Raw genomic sequence first — 8,979 nt, 5'->3', positions numbered from 1 at the left:
GTTTTGATTATTTTGTCAAAGGCGATTGATGTTGAATTGTTGATACCTTTGTGTGATTAAAGATAAAAACAATTTATGAATTAATGTTTTCAAGAAAAAAATTGAAGAGTGAAATACACTTTACAAATTGCTAAAATTAGTTTGTGTCTTATTAGTATCTACCTGGCAAAAATGACTTTTGAATTTTAACTCTTAAAATTGAGAAATAAAAAAATAATGAAAAAAATAATTGCATCGAAACAAGTGTAAACAGAATATGAACAGTTGGAATACCTTCCCGAAACATGGCATCTGCGTGTCGTGTAGTTGTTGATGGCGTATATGTTGAGGGGTCTAGAGAAATGAATGGGAAATTTCCAGATCAAAAACAGATAAAATCAATAGTTAATTATGATTCCTTATTTATATCAACTGAGATCAACTCTGTCACTAAAATTTTAAAAATACCTTCCGAAGATGACACAATTGGTTCTTCATCAGCAATGCCCATGTCAATGTTATTAGATAGTGAAGAATCTAAAAAAAAATATAACTTGACATCGCAGGAGGATCATCTTTCATTTTATCTATCAACAGCTGGTCAATTATATTCAACTGAATTCTGATAATTAGATATAATCATGCTAAATTCACACAAAAAGTCGTGAAAAGTTTTTATATGAACTGATAAATTCAAGGCAACTGATTACGATTTACAAAATGTTCTGATATTAATGCAAAATTTTTTTAAGATAGGATAGGGATGAGGATTGAATCTTAAGAATCAAATTTCATTCCAGGATTGAATCCTGTTGTATTAAGTATTACCTGATGTCAATGATTTGATTGATTCCAACATTGCAGAGCTGTATTGATTTTGAACAAACTATTAATTAAAAATTTAACAAGCAGAGATGTGTCTCATCATGACCTGATGTTAGGAACATTCGAAGCTTGTTTGTGAGTTTCTTTGCTTAAATTAAAGTTACACAAATGTCTTTCGAAAAAAACTGTGACTTTAAATTTTAATGTTTAAAAGATGTAAAAAGATCAAGATTTTTACAAACATACCTGAGGAAACTTTTTTGATTCAGATTAGATTTTGTGTTTTTTTAATATATTTCAGTATATTTTCCAATCTGTAAGAGGAAAAAAACAAATAAATTATTTCTTAATTTTTTAACAGCTTTGAATTCAACCTTGCAACGTTTCCTTATCAATTAGTAATATCTTCAAATTCCTACATTGAGAATCACAAAAGAGATCGAAATAAAACTTTGTGAGTTTTACCTGGTTTTACAATATAATATTTCAAAAATAGTTACACAGCAGAGCTAGTTATTTTTAAATATATAAAAATTTTATTTTTCCTTTTTCTGACAGGACACATATTTCAGATCTAAATAAATTTATAGCTTACAGATAGCTAAAACGAGCCTTTTCTAAGAAGAATCAATTTAAAACTTAATCATCAAAACAATAGCAGGAAGCATTTCTGGTGCACTTCCAGATCTTCAGTGCTGCGTACAACAAACTGTGTAGACAATCTTTTTTCAATCAGTAATTCCATCTTCCATATTATTCCTATCTCTAAAGAAGGGTGTTGGAATTAGATGAGGGATGTCAGTATTATTAGACCTTCTTAAACCATAGTTCAAAGTTTTTCTGAATTTTGGGACTTTGTGAGTTATTTTCTATGTTTTTCAACTGTTTGAATGATTTTCTGAAAGATTGCCACGAGTGCGCAGTGGGATTCAAACCCACTAAATGAAACCCCACGCTTTCTAACCACTGTTCCACGGATTCATGCCAGGGAGAGTGTACCGTAAGTTGGTCTAATATCGACACCCCTCGTCTATTTCCAACACCCTTCTTTAGAGAAAGGAATAATATGAAGGCTTGAATTTCTCCCTGATTGAAAAAGGATTATTCCTCTCTGACCACTAAGGCGGTCATCGAAAAAATGCTCTGTTCGCGTCGTAACGGCTGTTAAAAATGCATGTGGGCGGACGGGCGGTCAAAAACATTCCCGGGTTTTTTTTAATCACGCCAGTAACTCAGGGGTTGGTGGTAACGCGAGCAAAACACTTTTTCGATGGTTGTCAGAGCAATTGAGAAAAAAGCTATACTTTAAAAGAACGAATTGCTTTTCCCAGATTTTTTTCCGCTTCTCTCCGGCACCGGAAAATCAGCGGAAAATTTGATCTGGACCATTACCAATCACCATAATTATTACAATATGCATGATACAGTAATTATGCATGGCTCTATCAATCATTGTTTTTATGGCTGGACTACAAAATTATTTACGAGTGCGAAAATAACACGCCTAAAAAGGTTAAAAAAACTCCAAGGCGTGCGATTTAAGCACGCCTAAAACACTCTTTGAAAATAATAGCACGCGCGTCATAAAAATTATTTTCAACAAAGCAGGTAAACTATAAATAGCTTATATTTGCTTCTCGAGATATTAACCCTTGAAAACCGTGTTTTTCAGCCAGAAACAGCTATTTTTGTCCAGTTTTTGCGCTTTTTGAAGCTCAATATCTCGATTTAGGTACTGAAATCAACTATACTTGCAATATATCTCTAATCTTAATTTTTGAGAGCTTTCCAAAAATATACAACAGGTCTCCGTTTTCTCGAGCTAAAATTTTCATTAATTTTTAACCCTATGATTTTTGCCTGAGACCGTTCATATTTGTCCGAAAATCAGACCAAAGTGACCGAAAAAAAATTGGAAACATTGTAATTTCGATTCCCCTACCCCTTAGCTTTCCAAAAATGTATAACAAGTGCTTTGATCAAAACATTCGAGCGATTTTACAAAATGCCCTCTACTAAAGGTTTTTCGGATTTTTAAAGTAATTTTTCATTGCTCAATAACATGAAAAATTCTAAAATAATATGTATATAACAAGATCCTGTATTGATGCCGAAACACAGTCAGTAAGAGAAAACAAAGCCTCCATCGTAAGTTTGTTTACATATGACTGGATATGACTCGATTTTGCTATCTGCATTTCCGGCAAAAACCAGTTGAAAACAAAACTGAACGAGGCACAGTGGACCTATTTATTGTGAGGGTGTCAAATACCACGTGTTCAATAATAAAATCAACTTTATTTCCAAAAACGGCAATAATTGCCGAAAATGCCAATTTTCATTTATTTACTTTTTTTACTTTTTTGCTGACTCAGCATTTCATTGTTGAAAAAATTGCCGTTTTCAACAATAATTGCAGAAAAGAGCAATAAATTTGCTGTTTTTATCTTAAACACCCAACTGGCTACTAGAAAAATAATATAAGTATGAAAGTTATAGTTTTCTGGAAATAGGACCCTGCCGACGCACCGGACTTAACGAACACCGGACACGCGAAAGTCCGGTGTAAAATGAGAATTTTTTTTACCACTGGACAATCTCTACACCGGACTTAAGAAAGTCGGATGTCCGGTGTTGGAGAAGGATATTTTTTTCCACCGGACAATCAAAACACCGGACATGACCAGTCCGGTGCGTCCGGTGTTTCTTAATTTTTTTTTGTTTCATAAATGTCCGGTGTCCAAAATTCCCTGTATGCAACACCGGACTGACACCGGACTTATTGCGTCCGGTGTAGCGAAAGGATACTTTTTGCCACCGGACAAATACACCGGACAGTCCGGTGCGTCGGCAGGGTCCTCTGGAAATTTGAGCATCTGTTGGGCCTTGAAAATTGATATCTCTACTAGATTTTCTTAGCATCGCTTGATTTAACCCACCCATCCTATAGCGTCGGGATGACGCTAAGCATGGGAAAAATCAATATGTGAGTGGCCCCTTATATATATTATGATGTTCGAAAATTTGACTGACCTCCCTAGGCCAGGCCCAATTGATTGTTTGGTTCGTGTCCTAGAAGCTTTGAAAAATGGGTCGGTCGGTCGGTCAGTAGCTGAAACTGGAACATTTTTTTCATTTTCCCACCAAATGCCAAAAACCTCCATTTTTGAAATTCCTTAAAAGCAATCGCGCAATTCTAGAATCCAACCACAAACGGATGCTCTTATATCGGATGGCCAATAGTCACCTTCATTTTTTAATTTTATTTTTTTATCCACGGATCGCTGATAGTCACTTTTCCGGGGGTTAGGTAGGGTCAGGGTTGCTAGTAACGGCTTGTCACTGTGCCGGGTGCATACTCGGCGCCTTGGGCCCCGCAGGGTTGCTAGTAACGGCTCGAATTTCAGTCAGGTTTAAAAAAGGGGTACTGTTACCCATATTATAATAATATTACCCCCGTCTTTTGCCAGTTCGGTATAATATGTTATGAATTGCGTGGTTTTGCTGTGCGGCGATGGCTCAACGGATAGAGCGCTGGCTTCCGAATTTGAAGGTCTTTCTTTGGTGGTGGTTCGAATCCCACTCGGTGCGAAAATTAGACTGGTCGAAATTGATGGACAAATGATTGACAGGTATGAAAACTCAGTCAGAAATGAGAAACTAAGTCTCAGAAACTCAGACAGTCAGATAAGAGATAGGAAAGAAAAGAAAAGAAGGTGAGGTGACTTTTGGCCATCCGATATAACATTTTCCACCACAAACAGTCAGTTCAATAGGCCATTTCACAGTCGCAAAGCGTAATGGGTAATCAGGACCACTGCGCGGGAAGCCGTAATGGAGGCGCAATCAGTCCTGATTACCCATGATCCATTTCGACCGTGAAATGGCCTATGTAAAATCCACTGACCTTTATATAACCCTGGACAAAGCTTCTCAATCCCAGCCAAGCAAAATCTTTGATCGGAGTTTTTTGAAAATTGGTACCCCCGGGGGGGGTACTTAGGCAAAAATGGGTGCTGGGTATGTGCGTGCCTTAAGGGTAGGGTTTTTCACCCTCCCAAAGTCTCTCTAAGGGTTACCAAAACAACAAAAGTCAAAATCAGTCTCTCTAAGGGTCGGTTTTTTCACAAACTCGGGTCAAAGAAAAGTGAAAAGTCAAAAAAGTGAGAACATTTTTAAAAAAAGTGAGAAAATTTTTCAAAAATTAGAGAAATTTTTCGAAAATTGGGGAAATTCTTTTAAAAATCGAATTTCTTTGGCCCATTATAGAAATTTTTTGTGAAAAAGTCTCTCTAAGGGTTGGGTTTTTCTACACTGAGTCTCTCTAAGGGTCACCTTTTCACCAAAATTCAGTCTCTCTAAGGGTAAGGGTCCAGAGGTCTGGCACGCACATACCCGACACCCATCAATCCTAGTACCCCCCCGGGTTGGTACCCTAATGTCGGCACTACTCGATAGCGGTGTAAATGCATCGAGAGAGCTAGGTCTACTTTCCCTCAAATTCTTTTGATGATGTAGCGGCGCTAGACGTTAATTTTTAGCATTGCAATGGCTTCTCCTTGGGTACCAATTCTAAAAAAACTCCAATCAAAGATGGCAGATATTGTTTGGTCCAGGGTTATATAAAGGTCAGTGGTAAAATCTCGTATCAGTACATTTATCGTTTACCGTACAATTAGGAATTGAAAAGGTGACGTAATCCTCACAATCAACGCGCTGTGATTGGCTGATCTACCAATACATACAGACGAAGAAAATGGCGAACTGAAAGTTTCTGTCAAGCAACAAAAAAAAAAGAAATCACACTTAATGTCGATGAAAGAGACGAATCCTTACACCACTCGAATCTACCAAAGGTAAAAGATGTACTTCATACATGTGCTTTGAATATATTTACCCCCTCTTATCTTTTCCAAAAACTAGCGTTAATCACCTTGAACCACACCACCAAAAAAGTACTAAACAAATTCATTCAAAAATTTGTCGTCAGTTATAGATTAGAACGACTAGAAGAACATAGGGCTTTCGTGGTTTGGGTGTTTGATCGTTTCAGGGAAAGTTTGAGCTCAGGGATAAAAGGTGCTCTGTTCGCGTCGATACAGTAATTATGCATGGCTCTATCAATCATTGTTTTTATGGCTGGACTACAAAATTATTCAACAGGACGTCCTCTTTGAAAAAAGGTCTATTCCCAGAAAATCTTCGCTAGCTACAAGTCTGGAAGTCTGTCTGGCCCAATTTTTGTTGCAATACTCCAGGGGATGTCAATCGAAACGATCGAAGCCGATCGAATGACTTCGATCGACTACGACTGACTTCGATCGACTTCGATTGACTTCGATCGACTTCGATTGATCGACTACGATTGACTTCGATTGACTTCGATCGACTACGAATGACTTCGAGCGATCGACTGCATCGATATTAAACGATCACTTTCGATCAGAGAGAATCAAACCCACAAAAACTTCACGGTGCGAGATTATGAGATTGGCGTTATATATCTGTACCAGACGACCACGGCTTTTTCCTCGACACCGAGTGATCAAAAAATCGCGTGTTGAGATAGAGATAGGCTACCATCATAGTGGCTTTTAATTCTGGTGAATTCGTAAAACGACGCCAAAAAGGCGAGAACACTAATAGAGCCAGAGCCTTCAATTAGTAGCGCCGTCGGAAAAATGGGTTTGTATCCGCTAAGTAATATCCGCTATAATTAGAAATTTCCACATTTGGAATTTTTTATGACGCTTTGACTAGTAGATGGCTGTGAAAGATAGAAATGTCCGCTTGTCCATAGAATTATTGCTTGTCCGTTAATTGGAGGCTTTACTGTATTTACGATCTGTCAATTGCCGTGCCAACCTTTAAGAAAACGTACCGTAAACCCAGATGACTTCGGCCACCCTCTGTTAACTTCGGCCGACTTTGAAGAGCTGTAACTTTTTATAGAATGAATGAATCACATTCATTTTTTCTACACGTTTGGCCACAATAAAGGTCTTTCGGATGGTACAATAGAAAAAACAAGAATATTTATTCCTAGCGAAAATGGGGCAAAAATATACGGAAATCTTTGACCGTCTTTTTTGAAACCGTGATTATAAAAGATTGCAGAAAGATATAGTGTGTATGTGAGCTTTCCTATTTCCCTGTCTCGCAACGAAGGGAATACACATTACACCTCTTTCTTGCAACGAAGGGAATACACATTACACCCCTTTCTTGCAACGAAGGAAATACACATTACACCCCTTTCTCGCAACGAAGGGAATACACATTACACCCCTTTCTCGCAACGAAGGGAATACACATTACATCCCTTTCTCGCAACGAAGGGAATACACATAACACCCCTTCCTTGCAACGAAGGAAATACGCACCAATTTCTTGTAGTTATGACGGATTTTCAATTTAGCAAGAACTAAGTTTCGCGAAAAGGGCGAAAATTCATGTAAATCACTAATTTACCGTTTTTTTTTTAATTACTCCACAGAGTTTAATCCACCTAAAACGGCGGACACGTAAGGTATTTTGATTTAAGTCAATGAATCCAGAATTTCGCCGGTTTAGGGATTGTAAAGATATTCTAGCGCCACATGATGGACATTTAAAAATGTTAGAAAAGGTTTTGAAACGCTGTTGTATGTAACTGTTTCATATTTGATCGGTTAAATGTGGTTTTGCCGGTTGAAGATTTAAATAATTTGAATACATTGCTTTTCTTTCAAGATATTCCAAATCGACAAGTCGAATAATGGTACAGCTATCAAGTATTCCGGATTGAGAAGTTAACGCATCTTCATATTGGACAGCATACAATTAGGAAAAGGTATTTCGTTCTCGAATGTTTTCACCTGGTTTTATCGTCATCCTTTATACCATTTTGATATGTATCTTTCTACTAGTAAAACAATTTTGTCATGCACCCCTATTTTAGTTCGTTAACTACTGAATGACAAAAATTTATCCCAACATAGATAAAGAAAAGTTACATCTTCTAATTTCCATGATTTTGACATTAACATTTGCGTTCTAGGTAGTATCAATGACGCGTAGCGGTATATAATGACATATAAAGGAGGGATACCGTGAAAGTGCAGAATAGTGTACAAGTAAGTAGTCCCTAATAGCTGGGGGGGCGCAAATTAATTTTTCGAAAATTTTCCACCCAGGACATTTTTATTATCCCCCCCCGCTTATTAAGTTTTGAGATTAACGTTAACTGTAAATTTCTTTACATGTCTAATAAATATTCAGTGCCGTAGCAACTGGGGGGGCAAGGGGGGGGCTATGCCCCCTCAATAATTTTTTCAAAAATGGTTATTTTGCAAAATGCAAAGTTTTTCTTTTTTAATTTGTCATAACTGTCTTTTAAGTGCATGTTTTGAGTGCATTTTCAAGCAATCTAGAGCTCAAATTTTCAAAATTTCCCCCCTCGGGCCAAACCATGGTTGGCCCTCGCGGTGTCACTAAACTTCAGCCCCCCCCAATATGAAAATGCTTCCTACGGCACTGATATTCGATGGGTTTGGTTGTGCTTTCTATCTAAAGAGCTAACGTAATGGAAGCCCTGAATACACCTATTTTTATTCATTCGTTGTCTTTTATAGGAACCACTGGATGAACCGATAATCGAGATCGTTCTCAGGTAGACATTACCCTTACTTGTCAACTTGACTAAAACATGGCAGGAAAATCATTTATTCACCATCGAAGCGCTAAGAATTATGCACCCGACTGTATCCACGGAGATTATATATGCAAATTTTTATTATACCCCTATATCAGTGACCCGGTCAGCCCCACTCGATGGATAACCCGGTGAAAGAAATTACATAGAACCCAAATCAAAGATCTTATTTATGGTCTTACCCCGGTCAACAATCGTTAATCTTTTTTTAGAATTCTTGGAATATTGCTGCAGACATCTGTAGAATTACGGCAAATTAGTAGATTGCTACACAACAGAGTCTATATTGTATACACCACAATAAGTAATTTAGCGCTGACAAGTAAGGGCGAAGAATACACTGGGGTGGAACGGTCAAGGTTGTGGATGGCGCAATACCGGATAAATAGCGATCTAGACCTTACTCGTCAGTTAGACTGTTTACGAGGCTCGGAAAACACGAGTTAAAAAACACGAGTTAAAAAACACGAGTTACAAAAAAC

At 37.5% G+C, this 8,979-nt stretch overlaps 1 long non-coding RNA gene across 1 annotated transcript; it reads left to right on the top strand.

Moving 5' to 3' along the window:
- The first annotated feature begins 5,440 nt into the window (after nt 1–5,440).
- Nucleotides 5,441–8,689, top strand: LOC136801676 (uncharacterized). Its single transcript, XR_010845892.1, has 4 exons — nt 5,441–5,660; nt 7,537–7,636; nt 7,844–7,919; nt 8,418–8,689. It is a non-coding gene; the product is annotated as an uncharacterized lncRNA (long non-coding RNA).
- The last annotated feature ends 290 nt before the right edge of the window (nt 8,690–8,979 follow it).

Source organism: Clytia hemisphaerica, unplaced genomic scaffold, assembly GCF_902728285.1.
Source record: "Clytia hemisphaerica strain Z4C2 unplaced genomic scaffold, Clytia hemisphaerica genome assembly, whole genome shotgun sequence".
Lineage (NCBI taxonomy): Eukaryota > Metazoa > Cnidaria > Hydrozoa > Leptothecata > Clytiidae > Clytia > Clytia hemisphaerica.
Note: the sequence above shows the minus strand (reverse complement) of the source record. Positions and strands in the feature narration are given on the sequence as shown.